Raw genomic sequence first — 17416 nt, forward strand, 5'->3', positions numbered from 1 at the left:
TCTATGAGTCCTTATTCAGAATTCTGATTATTTTAACTCGCACGGCACTCTGCCTCGCTACGCGGAGGACTTTACCGCAGAGAAAATATCGCGAAGTTCCGAATAACTCTGTCTCTCGGACACACGGGCTCAAGATCACGTACCTCGACGATTGATCGATCAAGAGTGTCGAAATTTGCGCGAGATCGACGGGCGAAGGGCCCGTCGCGCGATCATCGTCCTTGGAGGGGACGGATTGACGAATCGTGGCACGTGCTCGGAAGTGTCGCGTGCCCGGTGATTGGCTAAGACGCGCGAGCTAGACGAAGATTCTTCATCCCCTTTCTTTGGTGTTCCTTTTTCTTTCTAATACGTCGCCATGATAGTTTCAACGGTTTTCTAGAAACTACGCAGTATTTCCTTTAAATGTACTATTGCCAATTTACAGCTATTGATTTGATTTGATCATGCAAACATTGAACTGTTAAATGATACTATTAATTTGACTGAACATGAATGGTCTTGAAATCGGTATAAATATAATCTAACAATTGTAACCGTGATCCGTTCACTTTCCCTTAACAGGATCAGAATTATCTGTCTTTCCTGATTAATAAAGATTTTATCAGTGTAAAAGCGGACGATGCATTCGAGATAGTCGCAATGCCGATTATGCATTCATTTAAAATCTTTCGCATAATTACTTCGGTGGAACCGAATTTCGTTAGCGATGAACTTAAACATTTCTACCAGAACATTCCTTTGTTCAAAATTCGTCGTTGTCGCTAGGTAGTTCTTAGAATTTCGAACACAATGATGTTTATTGCTTCGAACGACCCTTGATTTTCGAACAGCGGTCGAACGTTCGCGACGTTAGGCTTTGTAAAGGTTCTCATTTACCGCAGTTTCATCGTTCAAATTCATATTCATCCATCCATTCCTTTCACACTATCATTCGGTCAGGTAATAATGATCCTGATTGGACCGGCTGACGCTTTGTGCAAATGAGAAGGAAAGAGTTTCCTCGACAAAGAAGTTATTACGGTTTTCCCGTTTCTACGCAGTTACCAAGGGAAATTCCCGGAATGCGAAGCACTGGATAACTGCGTAGCGCTGGTGTTGTGCTAACGGCTCTCTCTCTCTCTTACGAGCTAACGCGAGTTTTTGTGCGTTACCCGATCGTAAACTGTCTTATATATCTATGGTTGGCGACGATAGTTTCAAGGAGGGTCACGTAAACTATTGTAAAGAAGGAAACAGAAATAACCTTTCCTCGTGTACCTCGCATGAGAAATTCTCGGAACCCAAGGGCTTGACAAGATACACGATTCCAGGGTAGAATAGAATAAAGAAGAGAAAGCAATAGAAGAAGTCAAAAATAGAAAGGAATTAAACTCAAACTCTTCCTGGCACACCCCTGCATGAGAAATCCTCGGAACCTCGAAAGGCTTGTCAAGGATGTACAAGGTAGAGGAGGAATAAAAGATTGGCGGAAAAGTGAAACACCCACCTCACGACCCTTACATGAGAAATTCTCGGAACCCCAAAGGGCTTGATAAGGGACGCAAGGCGGATAAATTTCAAAATTTCCGCCGGGGCGTAACAAATCCTCCCCCCTTAAAACTATCGCCGTCCTCGGTGATGAAAACTAGAAGCTACGGAGTATCGGCTGATACACTCGATCGTGGAGTACCCTAAGCACGAGGCTGGGTCGAATGCGCACCCGACGATCCACGCTCGTCCCGCCGACCGACAGACTCAGCACCGCTGCCCTGCCCTGCCTCCTGACGATTTCAGTAGACTCAATGATCGTCTGAGTTGTTACTCCCAGACATCCCTCCACGTCTAAGAGCACTAGGTGTGGGCAGCCACGGACGATAGCCGTGGTATCCTCGTCCGTGACCCCCTGACTGTCACGTGTCCTAACCTCCACTAACGTGCCAATAGTTCCCAAGGCCGTTGCCGCTACAGAGGGGTGAAGGTTGTTAAGCGTGGCCAGTTCCAACCCCGGAAGATTTCCTAATGGTTCTAAGGCAAATTGCCCCCTTATATTGGAACATCCAGAGAGATCAAGCTCCCGTAAGCGTTGTAGGTGCTCCCCCACGTGCCTGATAAAGGTGACGTCTACCCAGCCACAGAACAACACACGCAGGATGGTAAGTTGTTTGAAAAGTTCAGGCAACGTTCGCGCTGTCTCCACCGGTCCTAATTGGAGCTCGATATAGACCGGATCAGGAACTGGGGGAGCATCTGGAACGTCGTCCTCTTCTCCGTCCCCGATCGGGGCGAAATCGATGTCGATGAACACAATTTCTTGGGCTGAACGATGTAGATCTTCGTTATTGGTGAGAGCGACGAGCGGCTCGGCAGAGGACAGGGATCGGCACTGGGCGAGCTCAATCGACGAAAGCGAGCGCTGGGCCGCCAGACACGCGGCCACCGATGCTGAGGACAACGACTCGCAACTCCTAAGCCTTATCTCCTGAAGTGCCGGGGCCATCCGCGACAACGCCGCCCCCGCGAATCCGGTGCCGGTAGCCCTAAAGCCCACGAGACGCGGCGCCGCCGCGAACAGGCCCGACAATTCCGGCTCAATATTCCCGCCACTTTTACCTAAATAAAATTGTTCTAAGCATTCCGCGTTCGACGCAAGATCGCGCAGCGCCGAAGGTCGTATTGTCGCTCCGGTCAAATCTATTCGCGTTAGCTTAGGGCATCCGCGCGCCGCGATCCCCAGCACCTGCGGCCGCAGTCTTTCGGCGACCCACTGATCGTCGAGGCGCAGTTCGGTGACGTAAGGGCCCAGTCGCACAATCGCCCAACGCAGGTTGTCGGTGTTGATGCGCGGGTGACCCCACCCCTGCGGCCAGCGTTGGTCGGACGTTGAAAGTACGCGCTCTAATGCGTAGGATGCCAGGACACCCTTCCTCCAGGCTCTGCACACCCCTTCCATTCGTCCACGGTCGGCGAAGCTGAGGAAGCTGGCGATTCGCGCCACGACCTCCTCCGGTAGCGGTGGTGATCGCCGCGGTTCCCATCCTGGGAACGGGTTAGGCCGTCCACGCGGTCTCAGTAGGGACGCCTCGTTCCACGCGTCCGCCACGGCTGCTCTGATGCTACGCCTATGTAGCACTGGCTTGGTGTTCTCGACCCATTGTACCGCTCTAGACGCCAAGTCCGCCGTCGGGAAGGTCACGAACGCGAAGGTCCCCGCTGGCTTTCTCACAACCACAGCCTGGTCCGGGTTGTAGGCTTGGAAAAGCTTCATTAGGGCCTTGGTCTGCGTGAAAGGCGGTATCCGCCTCACGAAAATCCGTCGTCCTCGATTTTCCTCCGCCGTATTTCGATATACGGCCTTCGACGTAGACGCCATGATGTTGGATCCCTAGATTATTCAAATACAGTGTAAAAATCGAATATTCGCACGCTAGATTTTGATTTGAATACAGTGTTACGCTCGGTCAGCTCCTGAAAAGAGTGTTAATTCAAAATGCGAAAGCACTGCGCCAGCCGGCCCTCCATTGAGCTATGTTGCCCCTTCATCGATCAATTCGATTTTAAACGGACAAACGGCCAACTGTGCAGTGATCAGCCGCCTTTGGTTTCCAGAATTTCAGTTTATCAATATGTTTGCTAAAGACGTTACCCATCCCATCTTTCAACACGACATTCTTGTGAGGTGTAATTTCAACTATTTCGTATGGCCCATGATATCTCTTGCCGAACTTGCCCTTGCGCGGCTCGACCAGGACATATGCCACGTCCCCTACACGACCCTTAAACGGACGAGCTGTAGCGTCGTAATAAGCTTTTGAACGGTGTTTAGCTTTTATTAAATTTCGACCAGCGATGTCCTGCATTTCATTCAGACGGTCGCTCAAATCGCGAATATATCCCTCATAGGTAGGCAGGTCGTCGCTCGCGGGAAACGCGGTAGGTGCCCGTGCGCGTTTTCCATACACTAGCTCAAACGGTGTAAATTTGGTTCCCTCGTGTACCGAGGTGTTATAAGCAAAAATTGCAAATGGTACTAATCTGTCCCAGTCATCAAAGTCTCCTAAGTAATGCGCGATGTAATCCACCAGAACGGCATGACTCCTTTCTAATGAGCCATTTGTTTGAGGTCTATAACCCGATGTGGTAAGGTGATGTATACCGAACATCTTAGCTACGGCGGAAATGACTCGATTTAGGAAACTCGTGCCTCGATCAGATAGTATGACCTTGGGAGCACCAAACTGCAGGATGAGGTTTGTGACCAGTGCGTGGGCTATTGTTTCGGCTTTGATATTAGGTACCGGAACAGCAATGCAGAATTTCGTCAAATTATCTTGAATAGTCAAGATATGTTTGTTCCCGTCAGGTGTTCTGGGAAACGGACCCACCGTGTCCAACGATACTTTCGCGAACGGTTCAACCGGTGTATCTGTAATTATCATTGGTTCGCGTGTACGTTTCCTCGATATTTTACGCGTTTGGCAACTTTCGCAATTTTGTACGTATTCTTCGATTTGGTTTCGCATGTTTGGCCAGTAAAACCTCTCACGAATTCGTTGGTAAGTTTTTGTTACCCCTTTGTGTCCACCCACTAAACTACTATGTAGTTCCGAGATGATATCCGGACGAATTTCCGTGGGCGGTAATTGGACTCTACCATAGCATAAAGTTATTTTAATATTTGTTTGACCGAAAACTCTCCGCAGAATGCTTGATAATGCATCCTGTGGCAAACCTTCAGTCAAATCGTCGAATCTAGATATTCTGAAAGATTGGACATTTAATTCAGACATCTTATGCTTTAGTTTATCCAAGCTTGATTCTAATTTAGCTAATGGTAAATCGTCGTTGATATTTTCCTTGATTACGATCGTAAACACGTAGCTACTACCGCGTTTGGTAACAAAAATTGTTCCAACCTTTAAATCCGTATTTTTAAAGTTTTCTAGTTTAATTGCTCCTATGTCAATGAGCAGTTTACTAATTGGCGTAAGCGATAGGTCTTTACTCACGAAATGTACGTAGTTGTCACGATGGTAAGTTAGATTCTCACACGCGAAATGCACGGTTTTCGCGGGTGCAGTTGCTCTACGTTCTGGCGCGTCAAAGTGCGACGAGTCTAGGTCTATTATCGAATCGTCGGCTGATTCCTCAGTCGGTGGTACATCTGCAGGTACTATTAGGTCGTTTTGTTGCTGTTCAGGAACCCTTTCAGCAATAAGTTTTCTACTGGGAGTGGATAAGGCTATTGGCGGAGTAGACAGTAAAGTAGCTGGTAACCGTGATTGTTGTAACGGTCTATGGATTACTGTATCGGAGAAATTCTCTGTAGACAACCCGTCAGGACGATGTAAATTGTCATAGTCTTCGACCGTATCCTTTGCCGTAACGTCAATGTCTGATGGTAATTCGAAATACGTTTTTGATACGCTAGAAAGTGGAGTTCTGAAACATTCCTGATCCGAATCGGTGGTAGCGCTGTCGGGCTCTGGGGTCTGGGACACTCCCGGAATTCGCTGACGCGAACTGAGCCCCAGGCTCGGCAACACGCTACGTCTACGCACATAAATCGGCGTTCCTGCTTCGGAATCAGTATCGGTGTCTGTTGGGTTATCAGTTGTAAAGTCAGTCTCTGTAGGAGAATTAGAAGTTACTATGATAGTTGGTGGAGACAGATTAGAAACAGTAGATGGAACGGGTTGCGTCGCGGATCTCAAACGTGTACGCGTAGCTATTCCGTCCGTGTCTATTACAGGTGTTTCTTTTGGCCGATTCCTTGTACCGGGAGGCCTACCTCGCCCCCTACGAACGACGACTGCCGGTGTTTCAGAGTCAGACGACCGCGGAGATCCCGATATCGGCAACAAGTTCGCTTGCGTTGTCCTTCGTCGCGCCTTTCTAGATTTAACTTGCGCGGAAGTTACTAAGAATCGATTGATCATTTTAATTACGGAGGACGATTCTTCTTTCTCGTTCTCGGTTTCAGAGCTAGTTAACGTGAAAGCGTCTGATTCATTCAGCTCCGCTTCATTGACCGGATTTCTCGAAAGCGCATCTGCGTTGGTATTCAGTTTACCGGGTTTATGCACGAATTCGTATTCATAATCGCGTAATTTTAAACGCCATCGGACTAAACGTTGCCCTGGATCTTTGATCGAATTGATCCATCTTAAAGGCTCATGATCGCTAACCAACTTGAATTTACGCCCGTACAGATAAGGTCGAAAATGCAGCACGGCGTATAAAATTGCTAAGCACTCCTTCTCAGTGGTAAAGTAGTTTCGCTCCGGTTTTGTGAGCGTACGCGAAAGGTATGCGACGGGCAGATCGTGTCCGTCGACTTCTTGACTAAGAACGGCCCCGATTGCGAAGTCTGACGCGTCGGTTGTTAGCGTAAACGGCTTCTGAAAATCAGGGTATTGCAAAATCGGTGCACTGCAAAGTGCTTTTCTTAGCGCGATAAAAGCTACTCGTTGTTCTTTTCCCCATACGAAGGGTACGTTTTTCTTTAGCAAATCAGAAAGTGGTTTAGACTTGGCAGCAAAATCTTTAATAAACCTGCGGTAGTATCCTGCTAAGCCTAGAAATTGACGAATGTTTTTGGCGTTTCTGGGTCGCGGAAAGTTCTTTACTGCGGATATCTTCTTAGGATCCGGTCGGACTCCGTTTCTACCAATCACGTGCCCGAGATACGCGACCTCAGTTCGCAAAAATTCGCATTTATCCGGTTGAAGGGTTAAACCGGCGTCGGCCAGGCGCGTAAACAGGCGTCGGACCTTCTTTCCGTGTTCCTCCAACGTTTTCGCGAAGATGACTATGTCGTCCAAATAAACGAACAATTCTATGCCCTGCAGGCCGCGAAGTAATTGATTCATCAACCGTTGGAAGGTTGCTGGGGCATTCTTTAATCCTTCCGGCATTCTAACATATTCGTAGTGTCCCGTAGGTGTACTGAACGCGGTTTTGTGACGGTCCTTCGGATCCGTCTCTATTTGTTGAAACCCGCTCGCGAGGTCGAAGACCGAGAAGTATTGCGCGTTTCCGATTAAATCGAGAATTTCAGTCATATTAGGTAGTGGATACGCGTCGCCTACGGTCTTTTCGTTTAATTTCCGAAAATCTATCACCATTCTCCACCTGGGATTGCCCTTAGAATCAGGTTTCTTCGGAACAATCCACAGGGGAGAATTATAAGGTGAATTCGACGGTACAATTATCCCACTGGCTAACTTCGTTAGAATTTGTCTTTCGATCTCGTCCTTGTGGACGGGAGGAAACCTATATTGACGAGTATTAATTGGTACCTCGTCTACAGTTGGAATGTTGTGCTTAATAAAGGTTGTAGCCTGCAATTTATCCGTCGGAAGGTGGAATCTTTCCGGAAACTCTTCCACTAAATCTTCCACGTGGCTACGTTCTTCGAGATTCAAATGATCTAATCGCAATTTCTTTAAAACCTCGGTAACTCGATCGACTGTTACCGGATTTTCTAACTCGGTATCCGGGTCGTCCGACTCTTCCGGAAAGCGATGATAATCAAACGGGATTATTTCCTGGGGTGGAATTTCCAATTCCAAATCGCGTTGTAAGGTGTTAATCGCGAGGACGTGGCATACCCCCTGGTCATTTACAGCGACTGCGGCTCTGCCTACATACAAGCCGTCCACCGTTTCCAGTAAGGGAAGATAGCCCTCTCGCAGATCGTTATTAATTACATCGATACCGATCGACTGTCTACTGCGCGCTTTAATGACATAAGTACGCGGCTTTAAATCTCGACGTTCTACACAATTCAACGAACGTTCGTCGACAAAACGAAATGGTCGAATCGGTTCGGTGCACGTCACGAGTGTATTATGCGCGAACGATATCTCGGCCTTTACCTGTCGAAAATATTCTTGTCCTAAAATTCCGTCGGTAATTAATGGAAAATCCGACCTAACGACGTGAAAACGAACAGGATTCCCTTGAATGTGCAGGGTAGTTGTGCCGATTGTTCGGTCTTTCTGTGGCGTAATGCCAGAGATTATCGTCGCCTCGTAAGTCGCGATTGGTAACTTGGGTTGTAAAAGATCGACTTTAATCAAATTGATTTCTGCGCCGGTATCAACAAGAAATAACCCGGTTCCCGGTTCTAAATCTTCGGATGGAATTTTCACGATTGGCGTAGCCCGCTTAGTTTCTATTGCGAGAACTATTTCTTCTGGAACTGTACTTTCTTCTGACGCTCTGGTTGAGTCTGACTCGTCGTCGCGTCCGTCCGGCGAGTCGCACTGGCGTTTAAATTCGCGCGACGGTCAGGTGACGGTGACCTCAACCGTTCCCGTGAGGGCCCTGGTACAGGTTCCTCCAACGGTGGTGTACGCGGTCTACGAAATTCAAAACTGCGACGCGGTTCAGGAGATTCGCGCCTTGTGGGAGATTTCTTTCCACAGGTGCATTCCTTACGGCGATGCTGCGATGTTCCGGCAGGCGAATCCGCCCGAAAGGCTCTAACCGGACTCGAAGTTCTAAAATCGCGGGTCCTATTCGCGTCTCTAGTTGGTGACTCAGGATTCGTACGTTCCGGCGTGTGTTCGCGTCTCGTTGGCGAAAAGCTGTCAAATCGCGGAGAATATGAACGATCGCGTTCCGGACTTTGATGACTCGAGCGATAGCCATGGTATGCATCTCGTCGCGAGTCGTAAGATGGACGATAAAGATCGCGAGATCCAGGACGATAGTACTTTTCCCGATTTTCAAGTCGAACGGCAATGTCTACCGCGTCCTTCAATGTTTTGGGATCGCGCGAATCGACCGCCCTTGCAAGCTCGTCAGGCAAACCGAAAACGAACGCGTCTATCGCAGACGATTTTACAGGTTCCATAAAATCTGACGCGCGGGCTCCGTAATCCCTTTTGAGTATATCTTCCATCCCAGATAGCAATGCACGAATACGGTCGTGAAATGCAAATACGGATTCGTCACGCCGCATACGCATATTCAATAATTGTCGATTATAGTCGTTATACGATCTCTCCGGAGTAAATCGATATTTCAAATGTTGAATTAATTCTCCGATAGTGATGAAAAGCATACCGCTAACGCTGTCTCGTGCCTCCCCCCTTAAACGCGAAATTACGAGTCGAAGGAAAGTCCTTCTTCCCGTTGCTGGTAAACTATCGTAATGATACTGTATTTCGCTTATAAAGTCCCGAAGACGGATATTCCGTCCATCAAAAGTCGGAACATGGTGGGCGGCTTGTTGCACGGCAAAACTTTCCATGACCGTTGTGGAAAGGTCGCTATATTCGCGATCATCGTTCCTGAACGTATGCGAGGCGAAACCGACATTTCGTGTATCGCGCCAAGTATCGTGTGTTTCACCGGTATTTTCAGGCGTATGCGGTCTCAACCCGCTCGGACCTTCACCGGCGTCAATCGGATCAGACATTTTCAAACGGAATTTGTTAGTACGCGGAAAAATATTCGGATTTGATTTGTAATACACAAAATATATAACAGACAAAATATAGACAAAACACAGAAATTGTAACACACAGTATTCAAATCAAATCAAAAATCAAAAATTTCGAATCAAAAATAATAATAATAGAAAATCAGAAATGGACGATAATTGTTCAGTACTTTAAGAAAATATCGGAATAATTCAATAGATGGAAATTTGACAAAGCACAAATTTAATATTAACTAAATAAATAAATACAATAAATAAATAATAGATAAATAAATCAAAGACTGACAATAAATAAATAAGTTACCAGAAGCAGAAATTGATTTCAAATGAATTTTCCCTGAACAATTACCGTAAAACACACAGAAATTACGATTAAATATATAATTCGCACAAATTACACAATGAATAATTCAATTTTTCGCAATGCGGCAAGTTTGGCAAAAGGGGGTATCTATAATGTCCCGAATTTGCCTCAACTGTGATCTCAGAGATTAAGACAGTGAATTCAATAATTAGTACAGGAATTTAGAAATTTTCAAACACTTCAAATTATACAGATTCACGGGGCAAGCGCTGGTATCCCACCGCTGCCACCAAAATTTTGTTACGTTGCGCGTGCGACGGCGCAACGTAAAAAGAAAGGATAAATGGATGATTAAGAATGAGTGAATCTACTTTTCCAACTAAAAGATTGAAAGGCAATTCACTATCCTTTTACCCTATTCAGAGCGCGATGGTTGGTATCGCTGCCACCAGTCTCGAGCGGGTTAACGCTCTCGACAAATTAAAAGACGAAAGATAATTATTAAGATGTTAGAACTTAGAGTTTGAACTTTTTAATCTTTCGTTTGGGTTCGTTCAGCGCTTTAGGTCCCGTACGGGTCCCTCCTTGAATCTGTATGTAATGGTAGGCGTGTATAACTAAAAGAAATGTGTTTGGTGTGTTTGAAATAAATTTGAAACTGTTTAACTAGTGAAACTGGTTTAATTATGAATAATAATCAAGAAATTAACAGAACATGGAAAGCCAAAAATTGAAGATGTTCTAATTTTGGAACTTGTTATTGAGGATACCAGTTTTATACGTATTTGTTAACAAGGGTAAAGATGATTCGTAAAGTAACAAAAATATAATATATAAAAATATAAAAATATAATGATATGCGCGCGCTGAGATCACACTTGGAGGTTTACGATTTTCGACGGTCGCGGGAAAAATGATTGTTACTATTTCGTTTTCGCTCGAATTAACTCGAAATTCGGCGTATTTCGCCGTAAGGGTACACCCCAGCCTGAGATACTCTCGGCACCCTCGAAAGGGCAGGACTAGGATGTCCCTTTGATTTAATAAAAGAAATGACAGAAATTATAGAAAACGAAATCGCAGCACGATAATAATTGAACGTTTTTATCGATACCTCAAACGTTGGAACGATCTGACCGGAGGAATTCTCGGAACCCAAGAAGGGCTGGACAGATCGCCCGTTTTGCCAGTAACTGTCGTCGTGTTCAAAAATGTTACAGAATCGACTTACCGAAACGCTGTTTAGTTATTACAAGATAATAAATTTGCTTGTAGATTTCTATGTAGTATTCGCTGGTTAATCTGGAACACCAAAGAACGGTAAAATATCGATCACTGCACTTGTCGCGTCGGAAAATGAATTAAACGGACGAGTACGTCGACGAGAGACAAGCGATTACGAACAGGAAAAGAGCAAATAAATATTTAATTACGCGGAATGAAGCTAATACGATTGATTACGCGAGCAAACGATTTAAAACGAGAAAGAAAGATAGAAATTTAGGTAGAAGGAAAATTTAACGTGCGCGTCTATGAGTCCTTATTCAGAATTCTGATTATTTTAACTCGCACGGCACTCTGCCTCGCTACGCGGAGGACTTTACCGCAGAGAAAATATCGCGAAGTTCCGAATAACTCTGTCTCTCGGACACACGGGCTCAAGATCACGTACCTCGACGATTGATCGATCAAGAGTGTCGAAATTTGCGCGAGATCGACGGGCGAAGGGCCCGTCGCGCGATCATCGTCCTTGGAGGGGACGGATTGACGAATCGTGGCACGTGCTCGGAAGTGTCGCGTGCCCGGTGATTGGCTAAGACGCGCGAGCTAGACGAAGATTCTTCATCCCCTTTCTTTGGTGTTCCTTTTTCTTTCTAATACGTCGCCATGATAGTTTCAACGGTTTTCTAGAAACTACGCAGTATTTCCTTTAAATGTACTATTGCCAATTTACAGCTATTGATTTGATTTGATCATGCAAACATTGAACTGTTAAATGATACTATTAATTTGACTGAACATGAATGGTCTTGAAATCGGTATAAATATAATCTAACAATTGTAACCGTGATCCGTTCACTTTCCCTTAACAGGATCAGAATTATCTGTCTTTCCTGATTAATAAAGATTTTATCAGTGTAAAAGCGGACGATGCATTCGAGATAGTCGCAATGCCGATTATGCATTCATTTACAATCTTTCGCATAATTACTTCGGTGGAACCGGCATTTCGTTAGCGATGAACTTAAACATTTCTACCAGAACATTCCTTTGTTCAAAATTCGTCGTTGTCGCTAGGTAGTTCTTAGAATTTCGAACACAATGATGTTTATTGCTTCGAACGACCCTTGATTTTCGAACAGCGGTCGAACGTTCGCGACGTTAGGCTTTGTAAAGGTTCTCATTTACCGCAGTTTCATCGTTCAAATTCATATTCATCCATCCATTCCTTTCACACTATCATTCGGTCAGGTAATAATGATCCTGATTGGACCGGCTGACGCTTTGTGCAAATGAGAGGGAAAGAGTTTCCTCGACAAAGAAGTTATTACGGTTTTCCCGTTTCTACGCAGTTACCAAGGGAAATTCCCGGAATGCGAAGCACTGGATAACTGCGTAGCGCTGGTGTTGTGCTAACGGCTCTCTCTCTCTCTTACGAGCTAACGCGAGTTTTTGTGCGTTACCCGATCGTAAACTGTCTTATATATCTATGGTTGGCGACGATAGTTTCAAGGAGGGTCACGTAAACTATTGTAAAGAAGGAAACAGAAATAACCTTTCCTCGTGTACCTCGCATGAGAAATTCTCGGAACCCAAGGGCTTGACAAGATACACGATTCCAGGGTAGAATAGAATAAAGAAGAGAAAGCAATAGAAGAAGTCAAAAATAGAAAGGAATTAAACTCAAACTCTTCCTGGCACACCCCTGCATGAGAAATCCTCGGAACCTCGAAAGGCTTGTCAAGGATGTACAAGGTAGAGGAGGAATAAAAGATTGGCGGAAAAGTGAAACACCCACCTCACGACCCTTACATGAGAAATTCTCGGAACCCCAAAGGGCTTGATAAGGGACGCAAGGCGGATAAATTTCAAAATTTCCGCCGGGGCGTAACATTACTTCAAGATGTTGCTCCATCTTACCATGCAATGACCACCAAAGCAATTTCCTGTATCTTTAATAGTTTAGGAAATATTGGAGTGTTTCCAGTTACGTAGGACACACTGTATACATTGGAACTCGACGTTGATAATGGTCTTTTATAATTTGGAGGGATTTTGTCAGGGAATTTAAAGTCGTTATTAATATTGCCTGGTGGCTGTGATAGAGGTACCAAGCATTGGGTTTGAACATCATTTTGACTTAGTTCAATAGGGTTTAAGTTGTTATTTATAACTATATTACTCTCTGTACAGTCCTTAGCAAGATGTCCAGATTGCTTGCAGTTGAAGCAGGTGACAACATCGGTAGATACATAAATCCAGGAGGTGGTGCCCTCATATACTATTTTCATGGACTCAGGAAGTTTATTTGCATCGTCGGGATGCACATATATTTACTTGACGGCGGAAACTCATAATATGAGCGAAACCCACATCAGATAGCCCTGCTCGCAAGAAGGTGATAGATGATCCTAGTCTAATATTGAGGTTTGTTAATTGTTGTTCCAGAATGTGATGAGGAATGACAGGGCAAACATTTGATAGAATAATTCTTTTAAATTTTGTAATTAATGGTCGTATTTTTAGGAGCGTATTACCAATTTGGATTGTTTCATTATTCTCTGTGAGCTTATTTGCTATTTCTTGACTTGCCAAACACATACAAACTTTATTTTTAAAGATTCTGGAAACAAATCTGATATTCGATGGGTTAATCAGTGATTCTATTGCTGTAACGTGTTCTTTTGTAGTGATACCTTCCATAGCATCGACAACAATTGCTTGATCTTTGATTGGAAACGTAGTAGCTTGAACAGCAGACGCATAGAAAAATACTTGTTGGTTTGGGCAATTCATTGTTCAAACAGTCGTTGAGTCTTGAGTATTTTGACGACTCCTGTAGTCAGAATCCATCAAACTATTATTTAAGTGCTTTTCCGAGCACTAAAATGACGGTTTTATATCAGAAGTACACCACTAACGAGTCACTATATGTTTAACTTGAATATAGGAAACTTATCACGCGCAATAGAATGATACTCGCGTACTCATGTAAACATAAACAAACAGGCTTGATGAGGGACGTAAGGCGGATAAATTTTAATTTTCCGCCGGGGTGTAACAAATAAAATTAAAACGTTTTAAATTGCACGCGCGTTGTCTGAGATCCCACTCTTATGCCTTATTGTACATTACAGTATCTTATTGTGCATAACTAACCTTTCTTAAACAATTATTCGACCTCAGAAATTTCTATTAGTGTTGACCGGATTCGATGATCTCGGGACTTATCGATTACTGGATAACGTACTTTCCCAATCAGCCATATAGATTTGTGTTACGCGGCATAGCATACCGCTCGCGGATCCATAATAGCAGTCTTATACTTTTAAGACATCGTCCGTTTTACCTTCTATGTACCTGGTAAAAATGGTAACAATGGTAAATTCATGAACCGATGAATTTACTACATCAATTTAGAAGCACGGTCAGTCATGTTCAATAGCACATTGTCTAATTGCTAGAAACCTTTTCTAAGCTGGTCGGAGTAGTATTTTGTCACGTATCAAATCAATCACCATGAAGCTTCGAAAGGTCCAACATTAAACAGACCTTCTACAGTACAAGGCCAGTAAAGTCAGAACGTTTATTTGGCACTCGCATTGTCCACAAATGCTCAAGACGAGCAGTTTACAATCTTTTACGAGGTCTTGCCTTTCACGTTACTAAAATTCTAACTTTCTCTCCGGGTCTTAAGCGGACCCCCTGCCGTGCATGTGTCTTGTGAGCTCTACCAACCCCCGACAGGGTTCGAACCGTCTTCTGTGCTCTGTCCCAGGTACCATCGGTCAACAAGACCATCTGGGCCCACAGTCGCTCTTGCCTGGGAGATATCACCGGTTCCGTGCAAACACGCACCTTAAGACTCCCACATGCACCGCAGCTGCTGGGTTTTCGGCTAGCTTACATGGGAAATGTCCAGCGAGGTGATTTGCTGAACCGTCAGCCTATGACCATTAGTCAAACTCCAAACGTTTGCTAATTGGCCACTTTTCGTCAACACCTCCCTCGTTGGACTACCTCTCTGCGGCTCCTTGCTGACCGTTCGTAGGACCCAGGAGAGGGAGAATCCAAAACTTGGAACGAGACATCCAGACTCAAACACTTCTCGTTGATCATCAGATCTGTTCACATCGTCAATATTCTTAAAGTCAACTTACACGTTCTATCATACACTCCGACTTAGCTTCATAGTTCAGCTTTGACATACCTCCGAGGTATTAGTTCTCTTAAATACATAAACACCAAAGACATTTGTACAACCTATAAGTATTAAACATATCTATAAATCAGTGTCTAACAAATTTATTCTCCTTACAATTGTAAAAGGTTGTAAGGACGCGACGCATCTTCCGGTCGTGGATTCGCGTAACACAACGGCTTCCTCTACCGCGAAAGCGTACGCAACAATTTGTTGTTATGAGTATTACTTTTTAAGCTTACAAAGGATTCAAATCATATCAAACATGATATAATTAATTTGAAGAGATAAAATTTTATTAGAAAAATAATGTTTTAACTACAAATGAAAATCCTTTTTTCTAATGAAGCATAGTACATTATCAATAAAAAAAGAGAATACAAATATATTGTGACCCGCCCGGGAGTTCATTTTATACTATCACTTTCGTTACAAACTTTATATTCTCTATTATCCACAACAACTCGTTACAAACGTTGGGCGCCAGCCATTCGCGGTGGCAATCGAAATCGAAAGGAAAGGGGTATCGCAGGGTCTTACAGGGGATAGGTCTCGGGCACTTACGTCCGTACAACTTCGCGGGGGAGTACGCAGGGGAGGACTGTTTAGGGCTGGGAGAGATCTCAGGGTAGGGAAAGGTCCGTCAGGAAGTTCGTATACGTTACGCGTAGGAGGATTACTGTAGATGGGAATGGTAGGGGTTGGACAAGGGGCTTCGCAAAACGTAGAAATCTTTGAAGAATCGGAACAATACACGGACGCGAACGTACGCGGGCGAAGGTTGCCGTTGCCGGAACTCACACAATACTGATCTACAATTTTTGGTAATTCAAAGGACTCACCAAACGCCTTACTCTCACTCTCGCACTCCAACACCGTACGATCGCGGCTATAACTCTCTCTCTCTTTGTACGCTCCCTACACTTTACAAAATCTCTACTATTCTCGACACAATGCTAGCCTCAGGCTCAATTGATGGCTCGTCGTAGCCGCAGCGACGACGAGCCCGTCGCGGGATATTTTGGGGAGGGGATGGGTCTAGGAAGGGGGCCTCTTCCGGCAATGGGATAGATCGATTATCGATCTTTCAGTTACCGGTGATTGGGGTCGATGGGGCTGGCGGATATCCTGCAGTGACGGGTGAGCTGAGGTCTTCGGGCTCGGCGACAGATGGCTCCGGGTGGGCGTTTTCGCAATCGTCTGGTTTTTTTAAGTCCCGCGTTGCTCCTTTTTCATGGAAGGGTTGAACGTCTGTCGCCGGCCTCGAAGCTTCTGTTGAGGGTAGTCCTCGTTGGTTATCCGTCGCCTCCATCGGCCCGACACCGGTGGGCAGGGAAAAGGGGTGAGGTGAGGGAAGGGTTAGGGGTTATCTTGAGATGGGAGTGTGAGGTGGGAGAAGCGCAGCGATTGTAACGGGGGGCACGCGTGACACCACGTTACAATATTTTTCTAAATACTTCTATTATACATAAATTTAGAAGCATACAGCATATTTGTTAAATAAACAAAAACATTTTATTGTAATATGTATTTATACATTTTTTAAATAGATTATTTTATCCTTGACTGGGCTGTCGCCAAAAATAAAGATATATTATAACCAAACGTAAAAATGATAAGTACTTACCAGTTACAGCATCATATAATATTAAATTAATAAAAGATAATTTTTTTTTCTTCCCTGTCCCGAAAAAAACGTCACTGTTTCGTTCGTCATTAATTTGAGAAGCATGTTGTATATTATTTTTTTATTTGTTTCTCCGCCCACTAAATATAGTAATTGTACCTGAAAAGTATGCCAATATTTATTTGATGAAAATTAAAAGACGTTATTATTGTAAAAATGCAGCACCATGATTTTATTGATATAGATTTTTAGGAATACAAACCAGTAAGTTAAATTTTTCAGAACTTTCTGATATCATAGTATAAAAATTATTTATTTCGGTGATAGATGCCAGCGGCAATTGGCCTAAAAGACTTTTCGCCATCCACATTTCCAGAATTACTTCCAGTAACTGCTACGTTATTTAACAATCTTTCGATACATTCTAATTTATTAAAAATTTGTTTAATGTCATACTTAAATTCAATATATTGACGATTTAACAATGCCAATGGTTCTTCGTTTAACGTTATAATATTTGTATCTGTACAACGACATAAAATATTATTATTATTATTATTATTATTATTTTGTTTATGTGTATTAATATTTATTATTATATTGTAGGCGAGGAAAAAAATAAATGATCTC

This window comes from Osmia bicornis, unplaced genomic scaffold (assembly GCF_907164935.1).
Source record: "Osmia bicornis bicornis unplaced genomic scaffold, iOsmBic2.1, whole genome shotgun sequence".
NCBI lineage: Eukaryota > Metazoa > Arthropoda > Insecta > Hymenoptera > Megachilidae > Osmia > Osmia bicornis.